The 18,220-nt window shown below is 42.1% G+C and overlaps 4 protein-coding genes across 16 annotated transcripts in view; 2 read left to right on the plus strand and 2 right to left on the minus strand.

The window, feature by feature from the left end:
* Positions 1-18,220, plus strand: part of LOC114652414 (tripartite motif-containing protein 16-like) — a 1,097,043-nt gene that overhangs the window by 1,011,926 nt on the left and 66,897 nt on the right. The window lies entirely within an intron of this gene.
* Positions 1-18,220, plus strand: part of LOC114643026 (tripartite motif-containing protein 16-like) — a 1,170,030-nt gene that overhangs the window by 812,051 nt on the left and 339,759 nt on the right. The gene's annotated exons all lie outside the window — the stretch shown is intronic.
* The window catches only part of LOC114641537 (tripartite motif-containing protein 16-like), a 721,005-nt gene that overhangs the window by 33,341 nt on the left and 669,444 nt on the right, over positions 1-18,220 (minus strand). The window lies entirely within an intron of this gene.
* The window catches only part of LOC114643105 (tripartite motif-containing protein 16-like), a 211,677-nt gene that overhangs the window by 33,341 nt on the left and 160,116 nt on the right, over positions 1-18,220 (minus strand). The window lies entirely within an intron of this gene.

An 18,220-nucleotide genomic window follows, 5' to 3' on the forward strand; every position in this document is an offset into this window, starting at 1 on the left:
ATTTAAAACCAGATGTTTGTTTTTGGGGCATCTCAGGAATTGACCCAAATGAACAAACAGTTTAAAAATGGATGACATAAAGAGACCAGGAGTGAAAATCAGATTCTCCACCATGGTCCATCAATTAGTTAAGTGATTCAAATAAATTTAATAAACAGAAGAACAGCCCATAAATAGCATACCTGTTTAAACTGTTACTTGCTAAATGTTTGTTTGCTTAGTGTAAAGAGCAGAGATCAGAGTCAAATGGCCTGGCCTGTCAAATTAGAACCCATAGACTTCATAAATGAAGAAATGTCAGCCAATCAAGAGGCCTTGGAGCAGTTTATGTCAGGAGCTACACAGGACTTTTGAAAATGTGCCTGAATCTTCTGAGGTGCTGATATTCAAGTGAAACAGAAATAAGACAAAGCAGCACAAGAAGCTGAGCAGAGGAGAGCAGCCATGGGCATCTCAGGACTTCAGGACAAGGCCAACTGTGACAGAGAGTTAAATCTGTTTAGTGTGAGCAGAGGAGACAGCATGAGGGCCTCATCCAGGTATTTAAAATCCTCAAAGGCATCGATTAAGCAGACCCAGCAACATTCTTAAGGCTTAAGGATGAATCACACACTCAAGGATATCACTGGACATTAAGCAGATGTGCATTTGAAACTGAAGCCCGGAAACTCTTCTTTACAGAAAGAGTTGTAGGACTGTGGAGCAAACTACTGAGACATGGAGTTGAAGCAGAAACCTTGAGAACCTTTAAGAAGAATCTGGATGAGATATTGGGGCAGCTTAGCTATTAGCTAATCAAATGGGCTTGATGGACTGAATGGTCTCTTTTTGTTTGTCACATTTCTTATGTTCTGCTATTAATTTTAAGACCATCTGGGCCGTAGTCCTTTTTCACAACTGAATTTACCAACTTTTAATTAACCCTTACTATATGATGATTGTGTAGTGTGGATGGTGGATTTTTATTTTCACATATATTTGGAAATATACACATTTAGTAAATATTCTTTCCAAACTGTTAAAGCTCAGAGTCCATCTCACAATCATACAGTGTAATCATCACTCAAGGAGTTGATTAAATTAAATTATGTCTGATTACTAATTAGGCACAGAATTACTGAACTACTTAATTAAATGAGAACATCTGTACTATAAAGTCACTTAAAACTTAATGTGTATTTAAGAATTTTAGATCTAATCCAAAACATCAATATTAACTGACATGTGAGTGTAACGTGTCTCTTAGAGAGGCCTGAGATACTCCAGACACAAGTGATCAGAACACAAAGAACCTCTGCTCAGTTTAATGAGAGCACTCAGCTCACTCGACTGTCCATGGATCACACTTGGTATCTCATCCTGGACTGTTGCATGTCTTCCACCCAGTCTCGCCACGATAGGCTCCAGCACCCTGCTGTCCAACACAAGCAAAATCAGGCTCCTCAACATGAAGGAATAGATTTCTTTTCCAAACTACATTTACGTATCACTTAACTCCTTTTTTTAGTGAGGTTCCATTAAACACTAAACTCCACTCACCTGTTTTCCTTCTGTTTCCGTCACCAGCTCGACCCTTTCATGACTTTTGTGTTCAGTCATTTCACACATCATGCAGATGCAGGTCTCATCAGATTTACAAAACATCTCCAGACTTTTGTGATGTTTCTCAAAGAGTTTCTCCTTCAGATTTCTGTCAGGATCAACCAGCTTGTGGTGCTTCAGGGCGTCTCCTTCATAGTGAGGAAGCAGGTGAGTCTGACAGTAGGAGGCCATGCAGGTTAGACAGGACTTCACCGGTCTGAACTTCTTCCCTGTACAGAAGTCACACTCCACATCTCCAGGGCCGGCATAATTCTGAGATGGAGCACTGAGTCTTGACTTCTTCAGTTTCTTAACTACTTCAGTCAGAAGAGTGTTTCTTCGCAGAGCTGGCCTTGTGGTGAAGGTATGTCTACAGTGAGGACAGCTGCACTCTTGGCTCTGATCCCAGCAGTCCGTGAGGCACTTCAGACAGAAATTATGTCCACAGGGGATGGTGACAGGGTCAGTCAGGGTGTTCAAACACACCGTGCAGGTGAACTCATCCTCTAATACAAACAGCTGGGCTTCAGCCATCATCAGTCTGAGGAGAGGCAGGAAGAGAGAATCAGTCAGACAAACAAGCAAGTGACTTGTGAAGAAATGAAAGTGCAAGTTTGTCTGTGGTCAGCAAGGAGGAGGAGGAGGACGAGGAGATTTAAAGAGAAAGCTGAGAGCTCACAGAGAGAACATCTTAGGAGACACTGAGGATGAACAGTTAATGTGAAACAGGAGCTCAGAGAGTGAAGACGTACAGTGAGAGAAGAGATGACCTGTCACATGGGGTCTGCTAAAGATTAATTCATGCCAGCATTTCTTATTTACTTATTAAACACTACCATCCACTTTAGACATACTCAGAGCTCAGTGCACATTTACAAATGAAATTAAATAAAAATAAAACACAACACATAAATCACCATAAAAAGCAGACTGAGACAGCGAGCTATTAAACTGATTATTCATTCTACTCATGCTGGTGCTCTTTATTAATCAAAATGTCCATCCCATAGTAAGTTCTCTTCTCTAATTTATCAAAGTTATAGGAATGTTAGGAGGAAAAGAAATCTGTCCAATCACTCATAACCAGTTGTGCCTTTTGTTAATGCCAGTAATTCATTGTATTATTCAGTAAAGCTCACACTTTATTTTCCTTGACTTTCTCAGCAGTTGAAGTTCCAGGCTGTTCCATCAACACAACTAAAGTCTCTCATTTTAAGAAGCAGAATAATCCATCCATCCATCCATCCATCCATCCATCCATCCATCCATCCATCCATCCATCCATCCATCCATCCATTCATTTTCAAACCTGCTTATATGGTGCAGTGCTATGGGGAAACTGGAGTCTACCTCAGTAATCATTGGGTGCCACAGAGAAACAACCCCTGGACAGTCCATCACAAGGTGAACACACACCTTTACAGTGTTTGTTGGTGTCTTTAACGTGTCCTGCTGGAGTGGGATATTCATGACCCAGCAGTCCAATAATGGCTAACTATCACTCTGTTCACAACCACGCTAATCTGTGTCTGAGTCCTTAATGTAATATTAAAAGAGGTCAGCTGACAGGTGAACAAAAACAGTAACCAGCCTCTTAAGCAACAATGAAGTCTTTGACGTGGCCTGATATTTTTCAATTTACTATGAATCAGGTCACTAATATCAGCACTTTATCTATTCTTTATCTATTTATGTTTTCTGCTGTTTGGCTATCAATTTAATTTGGATTCTTTAACATAAATCAATTCCTCAGATTCCTCTGAAGACAGACATCCACTTGTAGGACAGGATGATATTACTTGGTCTAAAGCTCATTTTCTTAAGCTGCCTCTGCCTGCCCCTCTTTTATTGACTTGAAACTTCAGCTCAGATGTCAGTTCACTTCACCAGGACTCTTCTTGACAGTTTTGGGTGTCATCTGATCAGTCTGATCAACCACAGGAAATGACACCCAGTAATAGATAGATAGATAGATAGATAGATAGATAGATAGATAGATAGATAGATAGATAGATAGATAGATAGATAGATAGATAGATAGATAGATAGATAGATAGATAGATAGATAGATAGATAGATAGATAGATAGATAGATAGATAGATAGATAGATAGATAGATAGATAGATAGATAGATAGATAGATAGATAGATAGATACTTTATTAATCCCAGGGGGAAATTCACAAATGTCTCAGTATGTCACTCTTTATAACTTTGTGACTGAAGGAGTCAAAAGTCAACCCCTTGGAAACTTGATGGACAAAAACTTTACACCAATTAGCAGTAAAAAAATTTCTGAGCATCCAAGACACCTACAGCAGCAAGTCCACTCCTTCCTTTATAACCCTTTGTAAGCACTAGAACTCTAATATCTGCTCCTAGATTAGCTTCTGCCCAGTAGTAAGACCCTTATAGTGGTCATCACAAAGGATAAATGATCTCTTCTACTTCAAACAGAAACGTAGTGCCAGACTGTAAGAGCTGAAGACCACGTAGAGCAGAGTTGGATGTGGGTGGTACATTCAGTCCTGCCTGGTAAAGGAAAGCAAGTTGCTCAAGTAAGAGAGACCACACATACAACATCTCTGTAGAATTACTGAAAAAGGAAATTACTTGATCACAAAATAGGCAGTGATTCTACATTTTTCTTTGCCAGGAAAAGAAAACCAGTAAGTGTGAAACCTCAAAGATTTTAAACTGCAGAACAAACCACAACCACAAAGAGAAAAGGCCAAGAGAGAAAAAAGAATCTGTTAGAAGAAAGACAAAGCAAACTGAATGTTCTTCAGGTGTGCCAGAGGAAGCTCTCCATGGATACAACAATCTGGACAAAGCATCACCATAACTGTGTGAAGGAGAAGACTTTAGCTGATGTAAGGGTCTCATCATAAATTCAGTAAGAAAACTAATGTGGGCTTGTATTAGCTCTGTACAACATCACATACACACACGCACACACACACAGAAAGTGCAAGTGAGTGCAGGAAATCAGCAAGCAAGACCAAGCTGACATGACTGAGCTGTCTCTAGAAACTCGATAAGTAGGTCAGAACTGAATCATCTAACCTTCTGTAAAACCACACCAGTTATGTGGCTTTGTCTGTCAGTACAAGAAACAGAACCAACTAAGATAACACAAATATATGTGTTGTGTTGTTTGTGAATGTTCTTTGTCTTTATAAACTTGTATATTTACATCTTCAGTTATCCTTATGTTATGAATATGTTTTATTTCTTTTGACTGAGCTTCGTGTCCTCCAGGTACTCCAGTTTCCTCACAACTATCCAAAGATATTCAGATTAGCTGCACTGGCTTTGCTAAATTAGAACTATTGAGTGTGTGTGTGTGTACAAGTGTGGAGACAGTCAGGGAGCAGTAGAACAGGTTTAAAAATGTTTTAAATATAATGGAAGTTTGGAATTACTAGGAATTAGTAGAAATTGGGAAATAGCAGGACATTTAAACAAACTCCATAGTGGGTTAAATAAAAGAGTTAAAAAAGAAGCTGCAAAGGAAAAAACAAATGACTAAGTCACATTAGACTAACAACTCCAATGGGAATCGTAAGTCATATGAGAACATGAGGGCAACCATTAAGAAGGATATTAGGGAACCTAAAAGACAGTTGGTGAGGAATAGAGCAGATAAGGTGAAAGACGACCCAAGGAGATTCTTGAAGTATTTTAGTAGTAAAAGGACATTCAAGGAGGAGGCAAAGTGGATCAGGAATAGTAAAGGGGAATTTAAAAAACAGAGTTAGTGAAATAGCAAATGCTGTAAATAAAATTTCTCTGAGGTTGTCACATGTGAGGAAACAGATAACCTCCCAGTGATAAACTGGACTACTAAGGAGGTACTGAGGGATTTGGAAATTGTAGAGGGAGAAGAGCTGCTGAGATTAAATGGGCTGAAATCAATCAAATCACCAGGACCAGATGTTGTTTACCCTCAAATTCTTAAGAAAGTTACCGAGTACAGATATAAAGTATTGACACATATTTTTAGAAAGTCACAGTACACTGAGGAAATTCTGAAGGACTGTAAAATGGCAGATATTATTACATCATATAAAATGGGTGACCGGGCAGATCTAAGTAACCACATGCCAGTAAACTTATTGTGAATCACAGGAATTTAGTGGAAGGAATTATTAAGGATAAGATTGAGCAGCACTTGGCAAGTAAAGAATTTTTACTAAACAGTCAGCATGGGGTCAGAAGAGGGAGGTCGTGTTTTACTAAGAGGCTGGAATTCTATTAAGAAACAATCAAAGGATATGATAAAAGTGCAGCAGATGATATTATGATCTGGACTGTCAGCATTTGATAAGGTGCCACATGAGTGGGTGGGCATCACCTGAAAGAAGTGGCAGTTCAGGGTGATGTGTGTCGATGGGTGTAGAATTGGCTCAGACACAGAGAGCAGAGGGTGAGGGTGCAAGGAACCTCATCAGAATTGGCCGATGTTAAGAGTGGTGACCAATGTTCCCTCTAAGGAGTAGCATATAGTGAGCAAAAAACATTGTTTATGAGCGACATTTTGTTTAAGCCAAAAATTTATGAGCACCAACTCCGACGGTCGGAGTGAGCGATCGTGCGATGAGTACGAGCGATGCCGTCGGAATGAGCGATCGTGCGGGAAGTATGATGACGCTCTGAATTCGTGTGAGCGATAGCTCACGCGCTCAGCTTAGAGGGAACATTGGTGGAGACCAGCAGGGGTCAGTGCTGGGACCGCTGCTATTTTTAATATCTATAAATGATTTCAATAGGAATGTAAGTTACAAGCTGGTTAACTTTGCAGATGATACCAAAATAGGTGGATTGACAGATAATCAAGAATCCAGAATCATCACAGATGGACATGAACAGCACACAGGCATGGGCAGATAGGACTTTAGGGACTTTTAAAACTTGACTTGATGTTATTTTAGTAGAATTAAATTGAATGGACTGGTGAGCTTTATTGGGCTGAATGGCCTGTTGTCATCTCGATTGTTCTAATGTGTGTATTTCCCTTGTGATTGACTGCTGCCATGTCCAGGTGTTGTCTCTGCCTTGTGTCCAGTGTTTGCTGGGATAGACCTCCAATTGCTCCTTGACTTTGCCGTAGATAAACTTGTTGTGAAAATGGAGAGATGAATGAATGGATGGATTTTTTATTTCACTGTGTTTGGGCCAGTTGTTAATAAATCGTCTATCACCATGTCTGGTCAACAGACAAAAGAAAATGAAAGCTGATTTGTGAGGACTTTTGCCAGTTTATGAACTTCAGCCAGAAACAGAGCAGATCTCTTCAAAGTTCTGACTTTCCAAGCTGGAAGGTGACACAGAGAGCTCCCCACACTAGTTTTAATGTTTGGTAGATTTTTAAATTGAACTTATCCCTCTGCGGTATCTGAGTTACCAGAGGTTTTACTATTTTTCAATACAGAATAAGCTCTTGCCAGAGTGGAGTGGGGACATCTATGCAGTTTATGGTGCAAATCTGAGTTTTGTCTCAATCTGTCTCTGCTGAGTATGTTATTGTACTGTGGCTGAGAAGTCTTAGTTTCTATAAGTAAAATTAATTTGTGTATTTCACTTTTCAGTGTTGAGTCAGAGATGGGTGTCCATTATCAGCAATGTTCATATTAGTGGTAGAAGATGTGAAGGATATCAATCACCACATTAAAGGAACACAGTCTACTGAGGAAGAAAAATCTGCTCTTTCTTTTATAGTTCCTCTGTGTTCTGAGACTAGTCCAACTTGTCATTAATGTGGACCCCCAAGTACTGATACAAGTAGACCACCTCTACATCCACTCCTTAAATAATGAATAGTGAAGAAAGGCAGTCTGAAGTGCTGCCACATGCTCAGTTAGTGTGTTTAGTTGGCTGTTTGCCTTTCTCTTGTTTGTCCATTTTTAAAGAATTTGAGTTTGCATTTGGACTGATCTCAAGGCTTTTTAAGAGACACGTTATAATCACATGTCCCTGACATGTCCACTCCTGAGTAGTGACCGGACACAGAGGCTCTTGGTGTGGTGAATGTTAATAACTGGCCCATTGGCTTTGCTGATGTTGACTTGCAGACAATTCTCAATGTTCTCCACCTAACTCCTATACTCTGTCTCATCCCCTTATCAATACACTTCATATGTGATGAATCATCTGAGAATTTCTACAACTGACGTGACCTGCTGTTGTTCTTTCTAGTGTGAGGTGCGCAGAGTGAAGAGTAAAGCAGACAGGCCTGCTCCTTGTGCTGCTCCAGTGTGGCTCACACAGTCCTTGAGTCTGCCTGACAGATAGTCCATCATCAGGACACCACAGGCTCACCCACCTGCACTTCTCTAAGCTGACCCCTTAACAGAGATGGCTGGGTGGTCTTGAAGGCTCTGGAGAAATCTAAAACATAAACATAATAAACGTTTTCTTAAAAAAAATGTCTTTGTCATGAAAAACAATACATGGTGTGAGTAACATATAACAATATCATTTTGAATTCCTTTTAGTTTACCTTCCTACTGAATTTATCAGAATTATTTGCATCTTTGTAGAGTCAGATCTCTTACTTGACTCCAAAAAATGACAAAAAACATCACCATGTCCTCACAAGTGTGACTCAGTATATCAAATGGCCTTGTAGACCCTATAATTACAGACATTATGTGTTTAAGTCCTCCTGCATTTTTTTGTTGAAGTGATGTTACTGGACCAGCACACCACAGCATAGAAGGTCACACTGGCCATCACAGAGTTATAGAAGATGTGGAGATGTCACTTCCAACATTAAAGAAGCACATTCTGCTCTGCCCTTTCTTCTCCAGTTCCTCTGTGTTCTGAGACCAGTCCAACCTGTCATTGTTGTGGACCCCCAAGTACTTGGAGCATTGCACCCCCTAAACATCTGCTCCTTAAACAGTGGATAGTGAAGAGAGGCAGTCTGTAGTGCTGCCACATGCTCAGTAAGTGTGTTCAGTTGGCTGTTTGCCTTTGTCTTCTTCGTCCATTTCTTAACAATTTGAGTTTGCGTTTGAGTTGATCTCAGGGCTTTTTAAGAGACACGTTATAGTCACATGTCAATCTAAATTTTACTCCAGAGTTCTGTCTAAGATTCTTACAATAAATTCAGCTCTAAAATTTCAATATACTATTCCTGTATCCATGTTCTCATTTTACTAATTTAACTAATTATGCACTTCATTAGTGATTAGAGATATGTAATTGTATTTTGTGGAATACTAAGGACATTTTGAATGTCAAAACCCTTGAGTGATAATTCCACTAAATTTGTGATTATAACAAAGACTCTGAGTTTTCACATTTGGTAAAACCCTAACAAGTCCAGCAGGCATGTAAATAACTTACTAGAAGTGCAAGTCTGACCATCTAAGCCAATTTAAAAAATTACCCATCACTACCACACAAACACAATGTACAGTAAGTTCAGATAAACGACACTTAACTTTAGTGCACCATTTGGTGCTTCTTCAAATAAAGGAATAGGGTCACATTGGCTCTGCCAGGTCTCAGTAAGAAGACAGTGATGTGTCTGAGTCCTCATTGTAATATTAAAAGGCTCGGTTCACAGGTGAACAAATATTTAGTAATCAACCTGTTAAACAACAATGACGTCTATGACGTGGCCTGATATTGTTCAATTTACTATGAATCAGGTCACTAATATCGAAAACTAATTCTTTATCTATTTATGTTTTCTACTATTTGGCTTAATCAATTCCTTAGATGACTCTGAAGACAGATATCCACTTGTAAGATCAGGATGGCATTACTTAATCAGAAGCTTATTTTCTTAAGCTGCCACTGCCTGCCCGTCTTTTATTGACTCGTAACTTCAGCTCAGATGTCAGTTCACTTCACCAGGACTCTCCTTGACAGTTTTGGGTGTCATCTGATCAGTCTGATCAACCACAGGCAAAATGACACCCAGAAATGTCTCAGTATGTCACTCTTTATCAGCTTGTGACTGAAGAAGCAGCCAAAACTCAACCCAATGCAAACTTGATGAACAATTCTTAGCAGTAATTAACAGCAAAAATGTTGGATTTCTGTGCATCCAAGACACCTACAGCAGCAAGTCCACTCCATCCATCTATCCATCCTCTTCCGCTTATCCGAGATCGGGTTGCAGGGGCAGCAGCTTGAGCAGAGATGCCCAGATTTCCCTCTCCCTGGCCACTTCTACTAGCTCTTCCAGGAGAATCCCAAGGTATTCCAAGGCCAGCCGAGAGACATAGTCCCTCCAGCATGTCCTGCATCTCCCGGTTAAACGTGCCAGGAACACCTCACCAGGGATGCATCCAGGAGGCAACTTGATCAGATGCCTGAGCCACCTCATCTGAATCCTCTTGATGCGGAGGAGCAGCGGCTCTATTCTGAGCCCCTCCCAGATGACTGAGCTTCTCACCCTATCTTTAAGGGAAAGCCCAAACACCCTGCGGAGGAAACTCATTTCAGCCGCTTGTATTCGCGATCTTGTTCTTTCGGCCACTACCCATAGTTCATGACCATAGGTGAGGGTAGGAATGTAGATCGACTGGTAAATTGAGAACTTTGCCTTTCGACTCAACTCCTTTTTCACCACGACAGACAGATGCAGAGCCCACATCACTGCGGATGCCACACCGATCCGCTTGTCGATCTCCCGCTCCATTCTTCCCTCACTCGTGAACAAGACCCTCAGATACTTGAAGTCCTCCACTTGGGGTAGGATCTCGCTCACAACCCTGAGAGGGCACTCCACTTTTTTCCGGCTGAGGACCATGGTCTCGGATTTGGAGGTGCTGATTCCCATCCCAGCCACTTCACATTCAGCTGCGAACTGATCCAGTGAGAGCTGAAGATGACAGTCTGATGAAGCAAACAGGACAACATCATCTGCAAAAAGCGGTCACCGAAATCCACCGAACTCAACGCCCTGGCTGCGCCTAAAAATTCTGTCCATAACAGTTAGGAACAGAATAAGAGACAAAGGTTAGCCCTGGTGGAGTTCAACTCTCCCCGGAAACGGGTTCGACTTACTACCGGCAATGTGGACTAAGCTTTGACACCGGTTGTACTGGGACCGAACAGCCCTTACCAGGAGGTCCGGTTCCCAATACTCCAGGGACCCCCCCCCCCCCCCAACAGGATTCCCTGAGGGACACAGTCAAATGCCTTTTCCAAGTCCACAAAACACATGTAGACTGGTTGGGCAAACTCCCATGCACCCTCCAGGACCCTATCAAGGGTGTATTGGTGGTCCACTGTTCCACAACTAGGATGAAAACCACACTGTTGCTCCTGAATTCGGGGTTCAACTATCTGATGGACCCTCCTCTCCAGGACCCCCAAATAGACTTTTCCAAGGAGGCTGAGGAGTGTGATCCCTCTGCAGTTGGAACACACCATCCGGTCCCCCTTCTTAAAGAGGGGGACCACCACCCCAGTCTGCCAATCCAGAGGCACTGTCCCCGATGTTCATGTGATGTTGCAGAGGTGTGTCAACCTACAAGTCCTACAACATCCAGAGCCTTGAGGAACTCCGGGTGTATCTAATCCACCCCCAGGGCCCTGTCACCAAGGAGTTTTTTGACCACCTCGGTGACCTCACTCCAAGAGATGGGGGAGCCCACCTCTGAGTCCCCAGGCTCTGCTTCCTCATTGGAAGGCATGTTAGTGGGATTAAGGAAGTCTTCAAAGTATTCCCTGTAACGACCCACAACATCCCGAGTCGAGGTCAGCAGCGCACCATACCCACCATACAGAGTGTTGACACTGCACCGCTTCCCCCTTCTGAGAACAGAATCTCCTCGAAGCCATCCAAAAGTCGTTCTCTGCGGCCTCCCCAAAAACCTCCCACCCCTGAGTTTTTGCTTCAGCAACCACCGAAGCCACATTCCACTTGGCCTGCCGGTACCTGTTAGCTGCCTCTGGAGTCCTACAGGACAAAAGGTCCTGTAGAACTCCTTCTTCAGATTGATGGCATCCCTCATTGCCGGTGTCCACCAATGGTGTTCGGGGATTGCCGCCATGACAGGCACCAACCACTTTACGGCCAAAGCTCTGGTCAGCTGCCTCAACAATAGAAGCACGGAACATGGCCCATTCGAATTCAATGTCCCCCACCTCCCTCGGGACATAGTCAAAGTTCTGGGAGTTGAAGCTACATTTGACAGGGGACTTGTCAGAAGTTCCCAGCTGACCTTCACAATACATTTGGGCCTACCAGGCCTGACCGGCATCCTCCCCCACCATTGAAGCCAACTCACCACCAGGTGGTGATCAGCTGACAGCTCTGCCCGTCTGCAAGTCCAACGGCATGACCACAAAGTCGATCATTGAATTGAAGCCTAGGGTGTCCTGGTACCAGGTGCACATATGGACACCCCTATGCCTGAACATGGTGTTTGTTATGGACAATCCATGACGAGCACAGAAGTCCAATAACAAAACACAAGTCGGGTTCAGATTGGGGGGGGGGACATTCCTCCCAATCATGCCCTTCTAGGTCTCACTGTCATTGCCCATGTGAGCATTAAAGTCTCCCAGCAGAACGAGGGAGTCCCCAGCAGGTGTGCCCTTTAGCACCCCCTCCAGGGACTCCAAAAAGAGTGGGTACCCCAGACCGCTGTTCAGCACATACGCAAAAACAACAGTTAGGACCCATCACCCTCCAAACCGCCCCCCCCCCAGACCTCCCCCCCACCCAAAGGCAGAGGAAGGCTACCCTCTCGACTACTGGGGTGAACCCCAATTAAAAAGGCTCCAAGTCGGGGGGCAATAAGTATGCCCACACCCACTGGGGGCAACACCAGAGTGGTAGAGAGTCCAGCCCCTCTCAAGGAGATTGGTTCCAGAATCCACGCTGTGCGTCGAGGTGAACCCGACAATATCTAGCTCGCGCACTAGCTCAGGCTCCTTCCCGTTCAGAGAGGTGACATTCCATGTCCCAAGCACCAGATTCTCTGGTGGTGAGCCAACGGGAAGGGGGACCCACATTGCCTCTTCGGGATATGCCCAGCCAAGCCCCATGGGTGCAGGCCCGGCCACCAGGTGCTCACCATCGAGCCCCACCTCCAGGCCTGGCTCCAAAGGGGGGCCCCGATGTCAAGCATCTGGGTGAGGGCAAATGCCATCCAAAGTTTTTTTTTGTCATAGGAGGTTTTCTGAACCGCTCTTTGTCTTGTTCCTCACGTAGGACCAGTTTGCCTTCGGTGACCTTACCAGGGGCATAAAGCCCCGACAACAGAGCTCCTTGGATCATAGGGACATGCAAACCCCTCCACCACAATAAGATGGTGGCTCAAGGAGGTGGCAAGTCCACTCCTTATTTTATAACCCTTTGGAAGCACTAGAACTCTGATATCTGCCCCTGGATTAGCTTCTGCCCTGTAGTAAGACCCTTATTGTGGCCATCACAAAGGCTAAATGATCTCTTCTACTCCAAAGGGTAACGTAATGCCAGACTGTAAGAACTGAAGACCACCTGTAACAGAGTTGGACGTGGGTGGCTCATTCAGTCCTACCTGGTAAAGGAAAGGAAGTTGCTCAAGTAAGAGAGACCACACATACGACATCTCTGTAGAATTACTGGAAAAGGAAATTACTTGACCACAATATAGGCAGTGATTGTAATTTTTCTTTGCCAGGAAAAGAAAACCAGTAAGTGTGAAACCTCAAAGACTTTAAACTGCAGAACAAACCACAACCACAAAGAGAAAAGGCCAAGAGAGAGAAAAGAATCTGTTAGAAGAAAGACAAAGCCAACTGAATGTTCTTCAGGTGTGCCAGAGGAAGCTCTCCATGGATACAACAATCTGGACAAAGCATCAGCTCCACCTGAATGACCATAAACCAAGTCAGGAGTTCACCTGCTCGGAGTCTTAGAACTTCTGACTGTAACTTGGTAGTTAAGATAAAGCCAGGGGGTGAATTCTGGAAGTTGACATCACCATAACTGTGTGAAGGAGAAGACTTTAGCTGCTGTAGGGGTCTCTTCATAAATTCAATAACAAAACTAAAGTGGGTTGAATCAGTTCAGAGCAGCATCACACACACACGCACACACACACACACACACACACACACACACACACACACACACACACACACACAGACACACACACAGACACAGAGGAACTGCAAGTGAGTGCAGGAAATCTGCAGGCAAAACCAAGCTGACATGACTGAGCTGCCTCTAGAAACTCGATAAGTAGGTCAGAACTGAATCATCTAACCTTCTGTAAAACCACACCAGTTATGTGGCTTTGTCTGTCAGTACAAGAAACAGAACCAACTAAGATAACACAAATCTATGTGTTGTGTTGTTTGTGAATGTTCTTTGTCTTTATAAACTTGTATATTTACATCTTCAGTTGTCCTTATGTTATGAAAATGTTTTATTTCTTTTTACTGAGCTTCGTGTCCTCCTGGTACTCTAGTGTCCTCACAACAATCCAAAGATATTCAGATTAGTTGCACTGGCATTGCTAAATTAGAACTATTGGGTGTCTGTGTGTGTGTGTGTGTGTATACAAGTGTGGAGACATTCAGGGAACAGTAGAACAGGTTTAAAAATGTTTTACATATAACTGAAGTTTGGAATTACTAGGAATTAGTAGAAATTTGGAAATAGCAGGACATTTAAATAAACTCCACAGTGGGTTAAAAAAGAAGCTGCAAAGTATAACACATTCAAGTAGGAGGGGAAGTGCATCAGAAATAGTAAAGGAGAATTAAGAAAACAGAGTTAGTGAAATAGCGAATGCTGTAAATGAACATTTTTCTGAGGTTGTCACATGTGAGGAAACAGATAACCTCCAGTGATAAACTGGACTACTAAGGAGGTACTGAGGGATTTGGAAATTGTAGAGGGAGAAGAGCTGCTGAGATTAAATAGGCTGAAATCAAACAAAGCACCACAGAAAGATGTTGTTTACCCTCAAATTCTTAAGAAAGTTACCGAGTACAGATATAACGTATTGACGCATATTTTTAGAAAGTCACAGTGCACTGAGGAAATTCTGAAGGACTGGAAAATGGCAGATATTATCCCATCATATAAAATGGATGACCGGGCAGATCTAAGTAACCATAGGCCAGTAAGCTTAATGTGAATCACAGGAATTTAGTGGAAGGAATTATTAAGGATAAGATTGAGCAGCACATGGCAAGTAAAGAATTTTTACTAAACAGACAGCATGGGGTCAGAAGAGGGAGGTCGTGTTTTACTAACATGCTGGAATTCTATGACAAAGCATCAAATTAAAAGAAGTTGGAGATCAGGGTGATGTGTGTTGATGGGTGTAGAATTGGCTCAGACCCAGGAAGCAGAGGGTGATGGTGCGAGGAACCCCAACAGAATTGGCCGATGTTAAGAGTGGTGACCAGCAGGGGGCAGTGCTAGGGCTGCTGATATTTTTAATATATATAAATGATTTAGATTAGGAATATAAGTAACAAGCTGGTTAACTTTGTAGATGATACCAAGTCAGGTGGATTGACAGATAATCAAGAATCCACAATCATCACGTATGGACATGAACAGCAGACAGGCTTAGGCAAGTAGGACTTAAGGGACTTTCAAAACTCGACTTGATGTTATTTTAGAAGAATTAAGTGGATTGGACTGGCGAGCTTTATTGTGCTGAATGGCCAGTTGTCATCTCGATTGTTCTAATGTGTGTGTTTCCCTTGTGAGTGACTGCTGCCATGTCCAGGTGTTGTCTCTGCCTGGTGTCCAGTGTTTGCAAGGATGGGCCTCCAATTGCCCGTTGACTTTGCCCTAGATAAATGTGTTGTGAAAATGGATAGATGAATGAATGGATGGATTCTTTATTGCAGCAGGTGTGTTTGGGTCAGTTGTTGATAAATCGTCTATCACCATGTCTGGTCAACAGACAAAGAAAATGAAAGATGATTTGTGAACTTCAGCCAGAAATGGAGCAGATCTCTTCATTGCTCTGACTTTCCAAGCTGGAAGGTGACACAGAGAGCTCCCCACACTATATTTAATGTTTGGTAGATTTTTAAATTTATTTTATCCCTCTGCAGTATCTGAGTTTCCAGAATTTTTTTATCATTTTTCAATACTGTATAAGCTCTTGCCAGAGTGGAGTGGGGACATCTGTGCAGTTTATTGTGCAAATCTGAGTTTGGTCTCAATCTGTCTCTGCTGATTATGCTATTGCACTGTGGTTGAGAAGTCTTACTTTCTTTAAGTAAAATTAATTTGTGTATTTCACTTTTCAGCATTGAGTCAGAGAGGGGTGTCCATTATCAGCAATGTTGCTATCTGTTGTAGAAGATGTGAATGATATTAATCCTCACATTAAAGGAACACAGTCTCCAGAGGAAGACAAACCTGCTCTGCTCTTTCTTCTATAGTTCCTTTGTGTTCCAAGAGTAACCCAACCTGTCATTGATGTGGACCCCCAAGTACTCGTAGGAGTAGACCACCTCTACATCCACTCCTTGAATATTGAATAGTGAAGAGATTCAGTCTGAAGTGCTGTCACATGCTCAGTATGTGTGTTTAGTTGTTCATTTGCGTTGCTCCAGTGTTGCTCACACAGTCCTTGAGTCTCCCAAACTGCGCTCTGCCTGACAGATAGTCCATCATCAGAACACCACAGGCTCACCCACCTGCACATCTCTGAGCTGACCCCTTTTCAGGGATGGCTGGGTGGTCTTGTAGGCTCTGGAGAAACCAAAAACATAAACATAATAAACGTTTTCTTAAAAAAAATTATTTTGTCATAAAAAAAAATACATTGGGTAAGTAACGTATAAAAATATCATTTTGAATTCCTTTTAGTTTACCTTCTTATTGAATTTATCAGAATTATTTGCACCTTTGTAGAGTCAGATCTCTTACTTAACTCCTAAAAATAACAAAAAACATCTCCATGTCCTCACAAGTCTGACTCAGGATATCAAATGACCTTGCAGGCCCTATCATTACAGACATTACGTGTTTAAGTCCTCCTGCGTTTTCAGGTTTTTCTTCACCTACATTGTCCAGTTTTGTTTTTTTATATGTTAAGTTCTGATTTCCCAGTTTGTCGATGTGTTATGTTCTAAATATCAAAAACTAACTCACACACCACTGTGTCTTCAATTAGTCTTCTTTGTTTGATTCACTCTTTAACTCCAAACTCCATCTTGAATCAGTAAAATTAAATCTTTCTTCTAATCGTATGTGTTTTTCATATTTGTTGAATCAAATCTCAGTGTTTCACCTACTATGTCTGAGTGTGACAGAAGTATGACATGTTATGAAATGTCAAACAAATGTGTTGTACAAATGTCAGGACTCAAAAAGAGAAGAAGAAATCACAAAGTGAACGTGAATTCTGACCACGCGTGTCCTCTTGTGTGTCCAAACAGAAACAGACACTGAGTGACATCAAGAGGAGACTTGAACAGAGAGAGAAGACACTGAAGGAGACGAGGTGGGCGATGGACGAGATGAAGGTGAGTGGAACATGAAGACAACACTTCATGTCAAAGAGGGGAGAAATAAATGAGAACTTGAAGAGCAGCTGAGCTTCACTGGTGATGATTTGTAGGGACACGAGAAGGGAGAGTTAGAGAAGACATTGTGTGGTGTCCTCCATGGTATTTCACTGTTGATGGTATCCCATGTTTTATTTTAGAGATTCAGACAGCATCACCCTGATGTCCTCTGACATTCCATTCACAGCGTAAAGGGGACTTAACTCCCCCAACGGTAACTCAAACTGAAGGTGATGATTTAATTTGGATCAGTGGGCACAATATTCCTTAATTGTCTTTTTTATACTTTTTGAATTTTATCTGAAGAAAATAACAATGCGCCCAATCAAGTCGAACTTATACAACAAATGCCCTTTAATTGAACTAGAAAATAATGAAAAAAAATCTGAAAGCAGAAAAAAAGTCAAAACCAAGCAAAACAGAATTAAACACCCAGAAGAGAGAAAGAGAGGAAAGCAGAGAGCAGGGCAAAAATAGTTGGTGAAAATAAATAAATAAATACTAAGTGTCGCCCCCCAATATGAATGCTTAGTCTAAAGTTTTATTAATTAAATCTTGCCATATTTTTAAAACGTTTTGAACAGATCATCTAAGCGAGACTTTGACTTTTTCCAGTTACAAAGAGTGTAGAACATCAGTTACCCAATGACGTATGAAAGGTGGGCTAGGATTCCTCCAGTTAATCAGGACAAGTCAACGAGCTTGTAGTGTGGTGTCAGCCATTACAGTCAATTTGTTCTTCTCCACTTTAGGCCTCTCCGGGAGCCCACCAAACACACTTGTTAATGGGTTACACGTGATTGTGACTGCAGCACTGTATGAGAGCCATTCAAAGATCTTTGTCCAAAATGTTGTTCATTTGGTGCACTTCTAAAACATGTGGCCAGTGAGGCTGGAGTGACACTGCAACATTCACAGATTGGATCTTGGCCTGGAAACATTTTGTACAATTTTAAATGAGATAAGTTGAATGATTGAGTGCTTTGAATATAAGAAGCTGGAGTGTATTCTATGCATGGCTGCCTGCCACTCTTTTTCTGAAATATTATTTGAAAGGTCTTTTTTTCACTGCACCCTAGGATCTTTGAAAGGTAGAGACTCTGAGATGTTTTTATATATTTATATAAGACTGGGTC

This window comes from Erpetoichthys calabaricus, chromosome 5 (genome assembly GCF_900747795.2).
Source record: "Erpetoichthys calabaricus chromosome 5, fErpCal1.3, whole genome shotgun sequence".
NCBI classification, from domain to species: domain Eukaryota; kingdom Metazoa; phylum Chordata; class Cladistia; order Polypteriformes; family Polypteridae; genus Erpetoichthys; species Erpetoichthys calabaricus.